Source organism: Protopterus annectens, chromosome 2.part2, assembly GCF_019279795.1.
Source record: "Protopterus annectens isolate FY-2018-M chromosome 2.part2, PAN1.0, whole genome shotgun sequence".
Taxonomy (NCBI): Eukaryota; Metazoa; Chordata; order Ceratodontiformes; family Protopteridae; genus Protopterus; species Protopterus annectens.
The window spans coordinates 705,947,533-705,967,006 of record NC_056730.1 but is presented as its reverse complement, the minus strand read 5'-3'; the positions used below and the strand labels follow the sequence as shown (position 1 = coordinate 705,967,006).

At 43.4% G+C, this 19,474-nt stretch overlaps 1 protein-coding gene across 1 annotated transcript in view; it reads left to right on the top strand.

The window, feature by feature from the left end:
* The window catches only part of PTPRA (protein tyrosine phosphatase receptor type A), a gene marked incomplete in the record, with an annotated part of 4,245,980 nt that overhangs the window by 1,112,652 nt on the left and 3,113,854 nt on the right, over nt 1-19,474 (top strand).

Sequence of the window (19,474 nt, the reverse complement as noted above, 5' to 3'; positions counted from 1 at the left end):
CTGGGATTCTTTGTAAGTATTTGTTACTTTTTTGGACATTGCTTTTTCACATTTGTTACCCATTTTATTTTTGCCTGGGCCATGTCTTCGGTAGCTTCCAATTCAAAAAATTATGCTTATGAGGTTAGACAGTTGAATAGTGGTATGATAACTGAAGAAGCATTAATAGATTCAGACAAGTCTGCTCTGCAAGAAAGTGATCAGAAGTGAAGTGGACCATTCAGCATGTGGCAACCCATAAGTTTCTAAATATGCTGGAAGACATGTCCTACATTACCTTCTTTTTCTGCTGGAGTTGCAACTTGTCCAGGAGAGCATTCAGCTGTTTTGGTTTCTGATGTTGGGCACTCCCAAAATCTGTTCATCAAGAATAATGCTGGTCTGCCTAAGAGTTTGCTCCTTACAACCAGAGTCATTGCTAGAGCTTTTGGGTTTGTCTGAATACTACACTTCCAGCATCATCCTGTCACTACTACTCCTCTGAAGCAACCTTTTGTGTCATAGAAAGTGGTTAGGACAGTAGTATGCACCAGTTGAACTGCAGTTGCATTACTGTCGCATTGTAACAGATCTGCATACCACGCCAAGTTGGCCCATCTCATAAAGGGATATTCAGAGTGACTGGAAGTTGCAGTGATACGTTGTTAAAAACCTATATTCAGGGTTGGCCTTAGCTGAAATGGTGCCTCCCCATGTGTACTGTTTTCCCTCTCACACATCCACCATTGTTCCCCCTTGCTAACCCTGCAGTAACCAGATTACTTTTTCTTCCTTTCCTGACAATTGATTTGCTCTCCCGCTTTTTGTCTACATCTGTGTAGTGCACGTTAAGTCGCCAAGACTGCACTGTAATAACTGGGGAGGTAATTGAGTTAAGCTGAGTGGTCTGCAGGCTGCTGGACTGCAAGAAGCTGTTGTTTTCTAGCTGTTATGAGGTGCATTTTAGAGGTTTTTTTCCCCATAACCTTTATATGCAATGATGAGCTAACAATCTTGACTAAGGAAAGAAATTCACTGTTATTGTTCAGCTTTTATTTTTCTCTAGTATTCTTTCAGCTCTCCTTAATTGCCTAAGCCTGAACAGTAATTAGTGTGTAGGAAATAAACTATAATGCAGATTTGTGGTTCTGCAGACTCCCAGAAACTGTCTTTCTAGGTGTTATGAAGTAAATTTTAGAGCATTTTCACAGCCTGTTAATTCATTGAGGGCCTAAACTAATGCTGAGTAAGGGAAGTATTTTTTTTCTTTCAAGTAAGAACATTTTGTCCAAGGCTTCTTTGTCAGTGCTGATAGTGTTAGTTCACAGTAAGCTGAGAAGATAAATGTTTGTGAGGATTCATCTATCCTATTTGCTAATAGTGCCGATCCCCCTATCTTTCCCCACCCCAAAAAAGTCACTTTTTGTGTATCTTTCTGGTTTTAGATAGGGATAGAGGTGAAAGGACAAATGGCTACAGTCATATTTCAACTGGTTGCCGTCATACATAGCACGACATACCTATTCAACCCTACCCCCCAAAAGCAGACACTTCCTGTGCACCCCCTTGGGTTCAGGCTAAGAAGAAACTGAAAAAGCAAGCAGAACACTGCAACATACTTTAGCTTGTCAGACGTCTGTTAACAGAGTTCCTTTTTATCATTACCCGGAACAGATAATCATGTCCATATGCACATGTGATTGTGCAGAAAGTGAAAAAAATAGCTGTCTTAGTAATGTATTCAAACGTTTTGCTCATAGACAGCTAGTAGTGATAGTCAAGTTATAGAGACCACCTCTGAGATTTTCAGGAAAGTTAAAGAAATGACCAAACTGTCCCCTGCCCCAACATAAGCTGTAGCAACCTACTGTGTACACCTCTTGGTAGGGCTAATATTAGAATAGGTGGGTTTGAGGGCAGGGATAACCACTAAGAATACATCACAATCCATTTAGCCACCAAGCCCCTCATAGTTCTAAGTAGTTTGAATGTTCTGTAATGCATTTCATGTCTTATTTTTGCAAAATAATTTAACTCCATTTTATTGCTACACAGAAGAGTTGTGCATTTCTGCAGCAGTAGTATGTGTCCACAGACAAGTCTGTGATTTTTGTACATATGTCTTTGACAAGCTAAGGCCATCACAAGATGTGCAAACATGCATTCATATGCTGCATGTTCTTTGGTGTACTGGGAAGAAACTAGATTACATGGATAGACCCACTCAGAACCGGGAGAACATGCAGGCTCCACCTATAAAAAGCTACTGCCAAAAACTCAGCCAGAACCAAGTACTGTGAAATGGCAACAACACTCACTGCGCTGCTGTGCCAGTGAGCATTTGCTTTCACACACACCCTGCTTCTGCTAAACTACCAAAGATAGCCACCTATCATGTGCAAGGCTGATGTTAATGGTAAAGAAACTATGGCCTGCTTGTTACACTGCAGCCTCCTCACAATGCGCACACACTCATAAGCAGTACTAAAATCATTGTAAAAGTATTATTGCTAAATATAATCCATTGTGTGACAGTACTACTACCATACAAGATCTGTGACTGTATAACAGTGGTCATATAGCAGCAGTGGTAAGGCACTGTTATTCACAGTGTATTGTGTACCTATCAGTCACTGTGCCTGTAGTAAAAATAAAAATGAAAAGTTTTTCATACAAATAATAAGCAATTGTGGTAAGGTTTTCTGTCTTATTTCATACAAATGTACATTTTATCGGCCAAGCCCTATTAGTAACTTTTTATACTGTGCAAATGATAGTCTGTTGCTTTCATCCATAGGTAGTTCCTACCCAACATTTCCAGCCACTTCTGTAAATGCTTCAGATGACTAATTGTGGTAAATAAATAAATGGCCTTGCAATGTATTTGGATGAAGTTCTACATAATCTGTTACTACTACTGTAAATGTGGTATTAGTTCAATGGTGGTGTAGTTAATAGCTATATGGGACACATTCTGCCAAGGATAATCCATCATCCAGCCAGTCTACTAAAGCTTTTTGAATGCCTTCCTTGCACACTGCAAGTTCACTCAAGCGTACAGACAAGCTACTCTCTCAGCCTGGGCAAGGAAGATTTATTGGGGATAGGTTCAGGCCTTATTTCTTTCTAGTTTTTCCTGTGAGAAAGCAAGAAACTCCATTTCTGCAAATTCCTGGTGTAATGAGGAGGGAATAGATTTTTTTTCACATCAAGTAACAGATACCTATTCTGAGGAGAGTATTTTTTTTATTTTCCATCTGAAGAATTTTCCTTTTCTGAAACAGATTTTTTTTTTTTTTTTTTTTTTTACAGTGACAGGTATTTTCATTTGGTGCACAATGATATTCCAGTTTCTTTAAAAATATTATGACTTATTACAACTGGGATTTCCTTAGCCTAATGTTCCTCCCCCTGTTAAACCAGTCTTGGAGGATGTTTTTATTGCAGCCTGCATCATGACTGACTGCCAACCTTCAGCCCTTAAGCAGGCAGATTATACAAGGTTCCTCAGTCATACAAATAGCTTATTTCTGATATCTGCTCTGACCTTGCAGTGCTTTCCCTTTCAAGTCTTTTTGCAGCTTAACCTTTCTTTAGTAAATGCTAATTTCTCTACCTCTGAGAGGCATGTGAAAAGCATTTTCTTCTGACATTTTAGGATTCTTAATGGTCAAGCTCACATTTAAGTTTTTGCTTATATCTTTTGAGAAAAAGAATAACACAACTGCCACTCTTCCTTCATCTTAGAGTAAATATTCTCTTAAGTCATCTTAACTGCTTTTGTTTGTCAGGTAAGTAAGCATTTTTGAACTGCTTTTATGACTCCGCTGACTGCCTTTTTTATATCAGTAGCTACTTGTATTATTATGAGAAGATTTTACATGGTTGCTTTCTCATAATTTGCCAGGAAATGTAAAAGCTGAAAGTTTAAATTCTTCTCTTGACATGGAGGTTTTATTTGGATTGTCTGCTGTTGAGGTCCTGAATGTGTGATAAAGGAAAACTAATACAAGGGGTGACTCAGGTTTTCTGGCTTTCCTTCTCCCAAACTTTAAATATTTCACCTCTAATTCAGGATCCTTTTACACAAAGCAAAGCAAGCAGCCTCAGCAATGTTCAGGCAAGAAGTTCAAAATCCGTGGCAAAAAGTCTCAAAAAAAGAAAGGGGAGTTTCTAAGAAACTATCCAAGTCCAGTATCTACAAAATTCTTAGCCCCCCCCCCCCCCACCTTCCCACTCAGGCAGCCCTTTTCCATTTCCCTTTTTGGAAAAAGTAGATTTATATTTGAATCTATGCCTGAGTTTTTCCACTGTGTCAAGGACTTTCAAGCAAGGGAATTTATCAGGATTTTAAGATTCATGTCATCTGATACCCATGATTCCTCTAGCCAAACTCCTCATGAGAAATATTCAGTGGTACCTAAAATCTGTATGATCCCAACATCACCACCACCACCACCACCTGACTATTCAAATTCCAGGTTTGGGATTTAAAAAAATAAAAGAGCTGCTTTGGTGGAGAGAGCAGTTTTATCTGAATCCAAATCTGCCATTCCAGCTCCACTACTGTCTACAACAACAAATACCTCAAGACTTTCCTTGGGGGTGCCGCGTCTTTAGGGGGGGGGGGTTGTAAGTGCTAGGACTTTGTTTTGATCTGTCTTTTTTGTTTCAAATATCAGACATGCTGGCATTAATAAATGCACTCCACTCTGTCATCTGTGGGTTCTCTGGGTGTCTACATGTGATCACAGACAACATCACAATGTAGTACCCAAACAAACGGGGGGGCTGTCCAGATCAGTACTGATCGTGCAAATTGGCAATGGTCGCGTGGGATGTAGCTCTTCCGTGCATTCTCACTCTATAGGATTCTTGCATTCCGTCAGAGCAAAACGTTGTGGCATAAGCTAAGCAGGAACTGTGGACAGATATTCACAAATGGAAATTAAATCATAGAGTCTTCCAGAATTTGATCTAGCTATGGAGAACACCTCAGATCTGTTTTTCTCCATACACAACATACTGGAATTTTTTTTGCCCCAGGATTCCTTTGCTAGGAGACCTGGAAAATAGATGCAATTTAATCCCTTTGGATGGGAATGTTCCTTTATGCCTTTCCAAAAGTATCCATGGTCATTCTGAAGATTTAGGAGTTTCCAAAGATCATTGAGGGGGCTTCCTTATTGCCCAAGCATAATTGATGTGTTACCCTTCTTATAGAATGGCCAAGGGCAGTTATCACAACCTTCCTCACCGACTGGGCCTATTCCCACAAGACAAAGGTTGTTTGATACACCCCAATTTTGAAGTCAAACTCCTCTTATTTTCCACAAAGGTAGGGTTTCTTTGAGAGCTAATCCTTCATTTATGCCTAAAGTGGTGTCTGACTTTATTTTGAGTCAAGCTATCCACTTTTCCAGAACCTAAAAGTGAGGGAGAAAGGATTCCTCGCACTGTGGATGTCCATTTCTTGACAGAACTACTCCCTTCAGAAATTCTAATCAGTTCAGTTCTTATGAAAGTCTGAAAAAAAGGACAGCCAGTATCAAAGCAATCAATTTCCGAATGCTTCACCCATGCTATTTTCTTTTGTTTTCTTTTCTGAATCACCAGTGTGAATGTGCAGATTGAGTTGCATGACTTGTGTTGTATGTAATTCATGTCTGCATCTTGGTCCAGTATCTGAAAAATAAGTGTTGGATGATTTTCTTTGTATTGGATTGTTGCATTAATGACTGTTGGGATTTCCTGCATGTAGTAGTCAGAGGCTGGCCAGAATATCAGAAGTTTGACCTTCCCCCTCGGCCCATTAGCTACCACCCCCCCTCTCATGACAGGTTTTCAGTGGTATAAAGGGTAGTCAGCTGGAACCATCATTTCTTTCTTGTCGATGTCCGATGACTGTTGCCCTTGGGTGTAGGTTGGTAGCACACTGGGTCAACCTGAAGTGTGAAATACCTCATTGCTAAACAGTTTGTTCATTGATAAGTCATTGCTGCAGAAGCCTTAACTATATAGGCTGTATCCTGCCTAGGCTATAGCAGCTGGCCAGTCTTCCTCACATGCTCACAGGCTGTTGGTAACCCAAGCCCCATAAGAAGAAAAACAGCAGCCCAAGTGCCGTAAGCTTCATTACTTTCTTGCCACACTTAGAGAGCGCTCTTCTTGTGAGGATCAGCAGTCTGTTAACAGTCTTCTCATTGCTGGGCAAGTAAGTTTCTCTTGGGGAAAACATTTGCCTTACTTTCTAATATGTGCCAATTTCTGTGAGAAACATTGTGTTTTCCAAGAAAAATGTTTTTATTAAGTATTTTGAGACCAGCTTGTCTGACAGACTGCTTACATTGTATTTTTTTTTCTTTTACTGTTCATGCTTATTGAAGCACTCCTTTAAGAAAACTTGTGCTTATTTTGTTGGATTTGCACTGTTTGGGGCCATTGTATTTTGAGACAGTCGGTGCTTGTTTTGCTTGTGGACCTTGTATTTGACAATGAATAATGGATCAGATGACTGGTTCCTCCAGACCCTTGTCCCGTTTCCCCCCCAATGGCAGATAAGCCGCTGGCTTTAAAAAGTATGTAAAGTGTGGACATAATGTCAGTCTTTCTGGTGCCCACACTTTATGCATTTGTTTGGGTCCTCTCCATCTACAGGAGACGTGCTCCATATGTCATGGATTCAATCCCCTTGCTTTAGTGGAGCATAAAAAAAATTCATCCTGAAGGGTCTTCTCCCTTCCTCCTTTGGAGAAGCTATTTTAGGGGGGGGTCTCCTACTAAGGGTAAACAAAAGAAAGCCTCCTCATTGAAGCTTTCTTCCTCCTCTTCGGCTTCAGATTCCTGTAGGAAGAGGTCTTCCTATGATCTGGTCTCAACCCCGGATCTGAAAAAGTGTAAGTTTTAGGATCCAACTGGTCCTTTGGATTCGACAACATCCAAATGTCTTGATCCGGCTGTGCTGGATCTGACTCTAGAAAAATTAGACAATCTACGTATCTCACAACCTTAACCCATAACAAGGCACTCCCCTACTTTGGATCCTGTCCCAGACAGCGTACCTTTACCCTTCTTGGAGAGCCCAAAATCTCCATCCATTTATTCCACTCGATTTTCTAGGAACCTGACAGAAGATGATGTGGAGAGAGTGGTGAGGAAGATTCTTCTGTTGCAGGGTCAGATTGGTGTCCCTTTAGCTCCTACCCCCCCCCCACCCTTTTCAGGTTCCTTTTCTGACCCCTTTGGCAGATGTTCATATTTTACTGTTGCAGTCATCACACTTGGGTTATCTGCCTGCAGGTAGCCCTCAGTTGGCCCGAATGCCAGAGTCTTGGGATTTCTGCGTTGGATGCGGTCGCCTCTTCCATGAAGTCAGGGGTATAAAACATGCAGCTGATGCCATTACATCAATTTTTATTGCTGCATGGGAGCCCAAAGCAGAAGCAGTTGAAGTGCCGATCGGCCATTACCTGAAATTTTCGTTTTTCGAGTTTCAAACCTGAAGTCTTCTAAAGCTAAGTACCCCGTTTGGGATCCTTTTTCTTGCTCTAACCGATATCAGAAAAAGTTAACAATTGTCTTGCCAGTGGAAAGCAAATACCTCACAGATATTTTCATTCTTACTGCCTCACCTGTTTAAGCCCAGACCACAACGTTCCTCGCTGTCTGTTTTGTGCCTTGTTCAACACCCGAACTATTCGTCATCAGGCTGTCTTTATCACTAAATTCTTTCGCTTTCGTTCTCCATATTCCAAAATGGTTTCGTTAAGCCTTCTGACTACCAATCTTATGAAAAAACATAAGGATAAAGACAGAGACAGACAGACAGCATAGCTCCAAAACTGCCGACAATGCTACCATTGAGCTATTCGTCAGTCCGCTGGTACTCAGTGAGGTGCTTTCACAGCCCTTGATACTCGCTTCTACAGATTCACAGGTCTCTACTGAGACCCATTCGGAGTCCGGTATGCGGCGAGATGCTTCTTCGACTATGGAACCTGCAGATGTCTCTACCTTGGATGGGTCCGGAGCCGCTGTGCAGACACCGGCTTCTGAGGGCGTGTTCAGGCCTTCCAATGTTCGTATTAAACTGACTACTTTTGACTAAAACTACTGTATTTCTCAGGTCCAGAGTTTGCACTATGCCTAGGAAACTGATGACCAAAGCACATTCTCTAGCTCCCATGCCTCAAAAGAAATGCTTAGAATGGCTGAAGACTTTGCTTCAATTAGGGGAAGCCAGCCTTCCCCCACTAAAAAACAAAGAATTGATCTTCCTTCTGATTCTACAGACCATGAGTCTGATGACTCTGACCCCTCTGATTACCAGGACATACCCTTAACCACCTATAAGGATTCATATGCAGAGGATTCCATTCCCACTGCCTCCCCTCCAGAGGACTTTTCTTTCAGTGAAATATTGCATACACTAAGAGAGCATTTCCGCTGGGAATGCCATGACTACCCTCAGTCAAAGAAGAGACTCAGGGAGTTTTTAGACTTGCCTCAGCATAGGCCTCTAGCTATACCCCCTGTCCTGGATATTGTAGATGTCTTCATGGAATCAAGTCTTACCCCCTGATACTTTACCTCCAGCTCCTAGAAAGCCTGACAGGTACTACAGTGTATGTGACTCTCACAAATTTCTCTTTAAAATCCTACTGCGGGTCCAGAGACCATTTCCCAGGGACCTAAAGGTATTAAGGCTACTACAGCCAACCCCCCCCCCCCCTTCAGAGAGGGATTCCAGAGCTTTAGACAGATGGGGTAAGAAGGTATATACCTCTGCAACTTTTGCCATCAGGGCTTTAAATTGCCAGTTTCACATGTTGAAGTACCAGCAGCATATTATGGAAATTAAAACATGTTGATTCTTGTTTGTGCAGAAAATAAAGATTTACAAGAGTTAATGCATTCTGCAAACCAGGTTGCAGTTTGGTTTTGATGCCTTAGAAGCGTCTTGCAGGGCTGTTGTCACTGGGTCTGTTCTGAAAAGGCATGCTTGGCTGAAGGAAGAAATCTTGCCAGACCATGTCAAAGCAAAATTACTAGATGCTCCAGTAAATCAAGAATGTTTGTTTGGCACAAAAGCAGTTGTTGTTCTTAAAAAGATGTAGGAAAAAGCTAAATCTATGCAAACTGTTAAGACTTCTTACAGGTAGAGTCACCTAGATTCAGTAGGCATTGGCCTTCGAAAAATTGGTCCTTTCCAGTCCCTCCCAGGCCTCCTCAGTCCAAACCCAGGGGCAACACACCACAAAGACTACAGTATCGGTATGCACAGATCTAAACAATGGAGTGCTCCCACCTCAAAAACAGGGAGTGGTAAGCCACCCTCTTATGGAAAAAGTTGACAATGACTTCTGCATCCTTCCCAGCCATGCCCAAGTACTTGCACCCCTAGCAGGAAAACTTGCCATGCATGCAAAAAACTGGGAATTCATTACCCAGGACCGTTGGGTCTTAAACATTGTATTCCAGGGATACAAATTCTACTTCCAATCACTGCCAACCCCAAGTTGCTTGCTAGACCTTCCCCCAAACCAGTGGGCAGAGGCCCAAATGTAAGTACTTTCTCTTCTCAGTATCAGGGCTATTCAGCCTGTTCCAACAGAGCAAAGGGAACAGGGTTTCTATTCCATGCTGTTTCTGGTGCCCAGAAAAGAAAATTCTTGGCACCCTATCCTAGATCTGTCAATTCTCAACACCTTCCTGGTTGTACTAAAGTTCAAAATGCTTAAACTCCAACAGCTGCTGCCTATGCTAGCCAAGGGCTCCTGGCTGGTCACCCTAGATTTAAAAGAAGCTTATCTGCACATCCCAGTAAGGGAATATTGCAGGAAATATCTACGTTTCAGGGCAGGCTCTGTGCACTATCAGTTCTCTGCACTTCCCTTAGGCTTATCTACTGCATCTAAGGTATTCACAAAATACCTGGCTCCTGCCATTGCATACTGCAGGCAGAGAAGCTTTCAAATTTACCCATACTTGGACGATTGCCTGATTCAGCCTGACGGCCAGGAATTGCTACTTCAAGCACCTGACATTTGTAAAGAGACTCCTAACTTCTCTGGGGTATACCATCAACGAAAAGAAATCGCATATGGTACCCAGCCAAGAAATTGTATTCCTGGGAGCAAGCTTGAAGACAACTTCCCAGATGGCATTCTTCACTCCAGAAAAGCAGGCTTATTTGAAAAATTACTTCAAACTACTGGCCACTCAAACCCAGCTATCTGCAAGAAAAATACTGCAAGCTCTAGAGTTCATGGCCTCATGCATTCACCTAATTCCATATGCAAGACTGCATATGAGGAAACTTCAGTGGTACTTAAAAAGTCTCTGGTGTCAACATTCTCAGGACCTGGAACCAGTGATTCCAATCATTCCTTGCCTAAGGACAGAGTTCCTTTGGTGGGCAGAGGCCTGCTACCACAACAAGGGGCTCCCTTTCACTCTACTCCCCCGCCGCCCAAACCCTGACAATAGACACATCAGACTATGCATGCATGCAGGCAGGCAAATGCATTCAAGGCAAATGGAGCCCAGGACAAATGCACCTGTATATCAATCAAAAAGAAATGTTAGCTGTACAGAATGCACTGACAGCCTTCAAATATCTTATTATTCCAGGACAACTCTTGATAAAGACTGACAACACAGTCCTGTGGTACATAAGCAGTGGGGGGGGGGGGGCTCATTCCTACCCACTCTGCATGTTAGCCATGGCTCTGTGGAACACAGCCTTGAGCAACCAAGTGCACCTGCAAGCTCAATTCCTGCCAGGCAAACAAAATTCACTGGCAGATGACTTGAGCAAAAATCTAATAGACCCGCATGAGTGGAAATTGGAATGCAATTCATTCAAGCTTCTAATCCACAGGTGGGGGACACCAGAGGTGAACCTCTTTGCTCCCCCCCCCCCCAGAACCATCAATTGAGCAAATTCCGCACCAGAACTCCCCACAGCCAAGCATGGAAAGTGGATGCCCTATCCTTTACATGGAAAAAACTCTCAATCTATGCCTTTCCCCCCTCTGCCCCTCCTCTCGAAAGTACTACTCAAGATCAAACTGGACAGGCCAAGGACAATCCTTATTGCACCAGACTGGCCACGCCAGCACTGGTACCCACTTTTATGCAGTCTGACAACAGTGCCACCCTGGCACCTGCATCAGACCCCCTCTCTGCTGTCCCACCAGGGGGGTCAGATTTTGCATCCTCAGTTGCAAACCCTCAACCTAGCAGCCTGGCTTATTGCCTGAGTACATCACCAGCAACCCTCAGCAAACAGATGCTGGATGTCATCCTTGAGGCCCGGAGGCCTAGTACTAGAAAAATCCTATTCAGAAAAGTGGAAAAGATACTGTTCTTGGAGCCAGTCTCGGGGAAGGATACAGCAGTGCCCACCTTACCTCAAATCCTAGATTATCTAGCAGAGCTGCACCACAAAGGCCTGTCCTTCTCATCCATTAAGATCCATGCCTCTGCCATCTCAGCTCATTACAATACTGAGCCACCCCTCTTCTCTCACCCTCTTGTCAAATAGTTCCTAAGAGGAGCTAACAATTTAAGACCACCAAAAAGAGCTCGCAGTCCTGCCTGGGACCTTAACTTTGTACTAGAAAAGCTCACGCTTCCCCCTTTTGAGCCTGCTGCTACAGCAGAGTTAAAATTCCTCTCTTGGAAAACAGCCTTACTTCTAGCCATCATTTCAGCAAGAAGAGTGTCTGAGTTACAGGCCCTTGTGGCTGTGGAACCCTTCGTTATCTTCCATGCGGACAGGGTTTCCCTGAGGACTAACCCATCATTTATGCCCAAGGTGGTATCCAGTGTGGCTTTAAACCAATCCATCCGTTTACCAACCTTTTTTCCTAATCCTCAGAATAAAGGGGAAAGGATCCTGCACTACTTGGACGTGCACAGACAGCTTAGGTTCTACCTTGACAGGAGCAAACAGTCAAGAAAATCTGACCAGCTGCTAGTCAGCTTTGCTATAGGGGCAGAGGGCAAGGCCATTTCAAAGCAAACCATCTCCAAATGGATAGCACACTGCATCCATTTCTGCTACAAGCACCATGGAAAACCTACCCCACAGGGGAGCAGAACCCATTCCACTAGGGCTACCTCAACAGCATTTCTGAGGGGAGTCCCTACCAGGGACATCCTGGAAGCTGCAACCTGGAGTTCAGTACACACCTTCACCAAGCATTGCCACTTACCTATCTTTTCTAAATCCAGAGCTGGATTTGCTACAGCAGTCTTACAAGGCCTGCTAGCCAGCCCCAATACTTCTTGACTGCCTCCACCCTTCCTCAGCTTTGGGAATCAACCCATGTGTGATGACTGCAGCAGTGAAATACGAAGAACATAGTACAGTTGTGTACACTTAACCATAAATGTAGATGTTTGAGTGTATTCACTGTTGCAGTCCTGGTTACCCTCCCTCCAGCCCCTTGAATTTTCTATACTTCTACATATCCTCTTTTTTGGCCGTATCTTATGGCAGTGGTATTTACTTTTTACTGGAGGTGTTCCACACCATGTAATTGCTTCCTATTTTGGGAGCTCCTGACATCTGGGGCAAGAAAAACTGATGTAATGGTGTCGGCTGCATGTTTTATACCCTGACAACCTGATGTCATGGAAGAGGCAACAGCATCCAATGAAGAAATCCCAAGACTCTGGTATTCAGGCCGACTGAGGGCTAAATGCAGGCAGATAACCCAAGTGTGATGACTGCAACAGTGAATACACTCAAACATCTACATTTATGGTAAGTGTACACAACTGTACTTTTCAGAGCTCTTTCGAATGTAAGACGTCCATTTCCATCTGAATTATCTGAGGATAGCCCCATCCTTGGATCCAGTAGTTTTCCTGAGAGCTCTGGTCCAGTCAGATCTGGGGAGCTCCCGTAGCTGTAGTCTGCCTGTCGGATCCAAGGGGCTACATTAGACTTTTGAGTCTTTCAGAGCCTCAACACTGGACAGCTCTGCTCTGGCTTCCACTTTGGAGGGTTTGTTCTCGGGGTTGGGGGGAGGACTGCAGTTTAGAAACTTGTCTTGTCTGATTTGAAGTCCTATCCTCCTCTGAGCTGCTCTGCTTTGAAGAGCGTGTTTTCTGCTGTGACAGATCAGATGGAGTCATCCCCCTCAGATCATAAATATTCTACTATCATGTCTTGGTGCTCAGAATCTCACCATCTCCTTCCACAGGGGCAACCAGTACCATTACACTAGGTTCCCTCCCAGAGAATTGTAATTTCCTCTTCTGATACCTCCCTGGAACATCCCACTGAGGAAGTCTCTAAGAAGAGAACATGCAAGAGGAAGCAGTTTGACTCCCCAGAGGAGTTTGTCACTGAAGAAGATTACAATGAGGACAAAGGGTCCCCATGGCCTTCGATTTCTAACATTTTTAAAGGTTTTTCTGTGTCTCTATTACACTGACAGTTCTCTGCATTACCCTTTGAGTTATTGACTGCTCCAAGGATGTTCACAAAGTGTCTAGCTCTTTTGATAGCCAATTGCAAACTGCAAGGTATTCACATTTTTCTTTCAGATATACATATTTTTGCAGAGCCTGTCTCTGTGTCAGGAGTCTGTTAAATGAATAAGAAATCTCTATATCAGTGTAGGATTCCAGGTCAGTATTCAAAAATATTCCTCGATTCTGTCTCACAGGATAGTGTGTTTAGGATGCCTTCTGGATTCCGCCATGCAAAATGCATTCCTTTTAAACTTACTCACTCCAGTGGAGCTCAGGAAATTTGCACTGTTACTTCCAATGGGAGGAGCCTAAGCCTATTGATAGAATCATATTGTCCTCGCATTAAAAAACAAATGTTCATATCTCTGGAACCATAGTGGTTATGAAAGAAGTATAAATGGCAAACTCTTCAGCATGAACTATTTTATAGCGGTAGTATTTTTAAGTTCTAGGTCTTTAACCAAATTTTGTAAGTCACAGTAAGCACAGTAACTATTACATTTGTAATATTTTGCAAACAACTTACAGTATCTCAGCAACCACTCAAGTTGCGCACACACACTGTCAGCAGTATTTTATTCATCTAGCTGAGAACATTCATGTGAGGCTAAGGAGTTCTGCCTGTGTTATTTGGTTGTTGAGATACTTAGAAAAATGTGAAAATTATATCTATATAAATTAATAGAACAGCATCGGTTACTATCTATTTACCAGCACTAGACAGAGGTCAAATATCATTGTAGTTGAGTTTGCCATCGTGTAAGCTTTAAGATTAAATCTTTTAAAACCTTGTACATAGCATGGTTTTTGGAGTTATTGATGTAAATATATGAACAAGCAATACTTGACGCCTAGAGGCGTCAGTAGGAGTTAACTGCAGATGCACCTGAAGATGTCGCTCGGATGTAATGAGTAAAAAGTAAAGGAAACTGGTATCTAGAGTAGTTCCTGAGTTTCTGTAGTGAGTATAAGACTTCAGCCAAGGAATATCTCAGGAATGTTCTTCGTGTTTCACTGTTGCAGTCATCACATTTGGGTTATCTGCCTGCAAGTAGCCCTCAGCCGGCCTGAATACCAGAGTCTTCGGATTTCTGCTTCAGATGCTGCCGCTTTTTCTATGTCAGGTCGTCAAAGGTATAAAACATGCAGCCAACGCCATTACATCAGTCTTTCTTGCCACGCGGTGCCCGAAGCAGAAGCAGTTTGCAAGTGCCCGAAGCAGAAGCAGTTCGCAAGTGCCAGTCAGCAGACTCCTGAAATTTTCGTTTTCGAGTTTCAGACCCGAAGTCTTTAAAAAATAAGATAAGTACCCTGTTGGGGGATCCTTTTTTCTTGCTCTAACCAATGTCAGAAAAATGAATTGTCTTGCCTATGGAAAGGAAATACCTCATAAAGATTTTCATTTTTACTGCGTCATCTGTTTAGACCCTGACCAAGACATCCCTCGCTGTCTGTTTTGTGTCTTGTTCAACACCCGAACTATTCATCTTGCTATTTTTGTAGTTAAATTCTTTCGTTTTCGATGTCCGTAATACAAAATGACTAAGACATCCGACTACCAATCTTCCAAAAAAGTGTAAGGATAAAGACAGAGACAGACCGCATAGGTCCAAAACTGCCGACGATGCTTCCGTTAAGTTAGTTGCCAGTCCACCTGTACTCAGTGAGGCACTTTCACAGCCCCTGATACTCGCTACTGCAGATTCGCAGGCCTCTACTGAGACCCATTTGGAGTCCGGTATGCCGCGAGATGCTTCTTCGACTATGGAACCTGTGGATGTCTCTACCTTGGATGGGTCCGGAGCCGCTGTGCAGGGTGCTTCTGAGGGTGTATTCAGGCCTATAGACTTTCATATTAAACCGACGGCATTGTTTCCAACTAGAAGTACCGAATTCTTCAGGCCTAAAACTCTCATTACTCTTAGAAAACAGATGACCAAACCGCTAACTCTGGCCCATATGTCTCAAAAACAAATGCTTAGAATGGCTGAAGACCTTATTATCTTTATTCGGGGAAGCCAGCCTTCCCCCTCTAAGAGATCTAGAACAGATTTTCCTTCTGATCAGGAATCTCATATCTCTACCCCTTCTGATTTTATCTCCTTATTAGGATTCTGATGCAGAGGATTCCATTCCCTCTGCTTCCCCTCCAGAAGATTTATCTTTTGGTGAAACCTTGCATACACTTAGGGAGCATTTCTGCTGGGAAAGCCAGGACTATTCCGAGTCCAAAAAGAGACTTGGGGAATTATTACTCCTGCTTCAACACAGGCCTCTAGCTATCCCTCCTGTTCTGGCTATTGTAGACTATGTTTTCTTGGAATCTAGCCTTACCCCAGACACTTTACCTCCAGCTCCCAGAAAACCTGACAGATACAGAGTACCTGACTCTCACATGCTCCTCTTCAATAATCCTACTGCGGATCCAGAGACCATTTCCCAAGGACCAAAATGCATTAAGGCTACTGCTGCCAAAAATCCTACCCCTTCTGTTGGAGATTCTAGAGCCTTAGACAGATGGGGTAAGAAGGTATACACTTCTGCTACTTTGGCCATTAGGGCTTTAAATTGCCAGTTTCATATGTTGAAGTATCAGCAACATATTATGGGACTAAAACAGAAAGATTATGTTGATTCCTGATTGTGCTGAACACAAAGACGTGCAAGATTTATTGCATTCTGCAGAACAAGTTGGTAAACATACTTTGCAATGTGGTTCTGATACTTTAGAAGCATCTTGCAGGGCTGCTGTCACTGGGTCTGTACTTAGAAGGCATGCTTGGCTTAAGGAGCAAAACTTGCCAGATCATGTTAAAGCTAAATTACTGGATGCACCCTTAAACCAAGACCGCCTTTTTGGCAACAGAGCAGAGGAAGTCCTCAAAAGGATGGAGGGAAAAGCTAAATCTCTGCAAACTGTTAGATTTTCTACTAATACAGCCTCCCAGATTCAGTAGGCATTGGCCTTCAAAGAATTGGTCATTTCCAGTCCCTTCCAGACCTTCTCAGTCCAAACCCAGGAACAGTAGACCATCAAGACCTCCGTCTCAGATGACGCATAGATCTAAGCAGTGGGGGGGCTCCCACTTCCAAAGCAGGGAGTAGTAAGCCACCCCCCTACGACAAAATGGCACAATGACTTCACCTTAATCCTTCCAAGCCCTGCTCAACTACTTGCTCCCTTAGGAGGAAAGCTCGCCCTGCATGCAAAAAACTGGGAACTCATTACCCAGGACAAATGGATTTTGAACATAGTTTCCCTGAGGATACAGATTCCACTTCCACTCACTGCCAACCCCAAATGGTTGGCCAGACCTCCCCCCAAATCAGTGGGCTCAGGCCCAACAGCAGATTCCCTCTCTTGTCAATACCAGGGCTATTCAACCTGTCCCAGCAGAGCTAAGGGAGCAGGGTTTTTATTCAAGACTTTTTCTGGTACCCAGAAAAGAAAACCCCTGGCATCCTATACTGGACCTCTCTATTCTCAGCACCTTTCTTGTTGTTCCAAAATTCAAAATGCTAACTCAACAGCTTTTTCCTATGCTAGCCAATGATGCCTGGCTGGCAACTCTAGACTTAAAGGAGGCTTACCTGCACATCCTAATAAGAGAGTCCTGCAGACAATACCTATGTTACAATGCGGGCTCCAGGCACTTTCAGTTCTCTGCACTTCCCTTTGGCTTATCTACTGCGCCCATGGGGTTCACAAAGTGTCAAGCTCCAGCCATTGCATTTTGCAGGCAGAGAAATATTCAAATGTATCCATACTTGGACGATTGTCTGAGTCAGTCAGAAAGCCAGGACTTGCTATTACAACACTTGGCATTTGTAAAGAAACTTCTAACCTCACTGGGGTACACCATCAACGAAAATAAATTTCACCTAGTACCCTGCCAATAGATTGTATTCCTGGAAGCAAGCTTGAACACAACTTCCTAGATAGCATTCCTCACTCCAGAGAAACAAGTCTATTTGACAACCGACTTCAAACTGTTGGCCATAAAAACCCAGCTATCTGCAAGGAAATTACTGCAAGCTCTGGGGTTCACGACCTCTTGCATTCTGCTAATTCCATATGCAAGACTGCATATGAGGAAGCTCCAATTGTATCTAAAAAGCTATGGTGTCAACAGTCTCAGGACCTGGAAGCAATGATTCCTATCATTCCTTGTCTAAGGACAGAGTTCCTTTGGTGGGCAGAGGCCTGCTACCACAACAAGGGCTCCCTTTCACTCTACCCCCTGCCACACAAACCCTAACAGACGCATCAGACTATGCATGGGGGGGCTCAGATGGCAGGGCATTGCATTCAGGGCAAATGGAACCCGAGACAGATGCACCTGCATATCAGTCAAGAAGAAATGTTAGCTGTACAGAATGCTCTGACAGCCTTCAAAGACCTTATTCTTCCAGGACAACTATTTGTAAATACAGACAACACCACAGTTATGTGGTACATAAGCAGGGGGGAACCCACTCCTACCCTCTCTGCTGAGTAGCCATAGTTCTGTGGAGTGCAGCCTTGACCTACCAAGTGCACCTACAAGCTCAATTCCTGCCAGGCAAACTAAATTCACTGGCAGATGACTTAAGCAAATATCTCAAGGACACACACGAATGGAAACTAGAACCCAAAATATTCAACCTCTTGAGGAACAAATGGGGGACCCCAGAGGTAGACCTGTTTGCCTCCCCCAAGAACTACCAATTGAAAAAATTCTGCACCAGAACTCCCCACAGTCAAGCTTGGAAAGTGGATGCCCTGTCCTTTACCTGGGAAAGCCTCTCGGTTTATGCCTTTCCCCCTCTGCCTCTCCTCTCAAAAGTTCTACTAAAGGTCAAACAGGACAAACCAAGGACAATACTGATTGCACCAGACTGGCCACGCCAGCACTGGTACCCCCTCTAGCGCAATCTGACACTGCAACAACCATGGCACCTGCCTCAGACCCCTTCCTTGCTGTCCCAGCAGGCGGGTTAGATTCTGCACCCTCAACTTCATACCTTGAACCTGGCAGCCTGGCTAATTCCATGAGCTCTCCTCTAGCTTCCCTCAGGCAAGGAGGCCTAGTACCAGAAAACCTATGCTGAAAAGTGGAAAAGATACTGTTCCTGGAGCCAGGCTCAGGAGATGGACACAATGGCGCCCAGCTTACCTCATATTCTACAGTACTTAACAGAAATGCTCTGCAAGGGCCTGTCCTTCTCGTCAATTAAGATTCATGCATCTGCTATTTCAGCACATTGTAATACTGAGCCACCCCTCTTCTCACCCCTTGCTAAAACAATTTCTTAGAGGTGCCAAAAATTTAAGATCCCCCCAGGAGAGCTCCCACTCCAGCCTGGGACCTTAAATTTGTATTGGAAAATCTCACTTTTCCCCCACCTTTGAACCAGCTGCAACAGCAGAGTTGAAATTCTTTTCTTGGAAAACAGCCTTACTTCAGCAAGAAGAGTGTCTGAATTACAGGCCCTCATGGCAGTGGAACCCTTCATTGTGAAGTTGTTCAATCTCACCGTTTGTTCTTACATGTGGGTACGGAGCTGATCCATCGGCTCAGAGTCTGCCGCTTTCCAAGCTCAAGATCTTTGAGTAGCTTGAGGCACAGTCCGTGTCCCATGATGCTCTCCTACCAACCCCAGATCTAGTTTGCCACTGCAATGGGATCGCACTATCTTCGGAGAAGCTCGGGCCAGTAATCTTTTTTTTCCTCTCCTTGGACAATTTTTTTTCTGTAGATAGTTTATCAGGGATCTAATACAGGTTATTTAGACATATCACAGATATTTGTTGCATTTCAGTTTAACTGCAATGTTTATATTGTTGGAGCAGGTTGCTCTTAGGCCTTTGGCCTTTCTTTAGTTGTCGTTTTACTTGACAAGGCTCTGTCAGGTTGCTTCCCTATCCCCTTATTTGTCGCATAGTTGCACAGCTAGATTTGTTGTTCAACTTGCTATTGATATTTTTATTTCTGTTTAGGGATTTGAACTTTCTCTGTGTGTA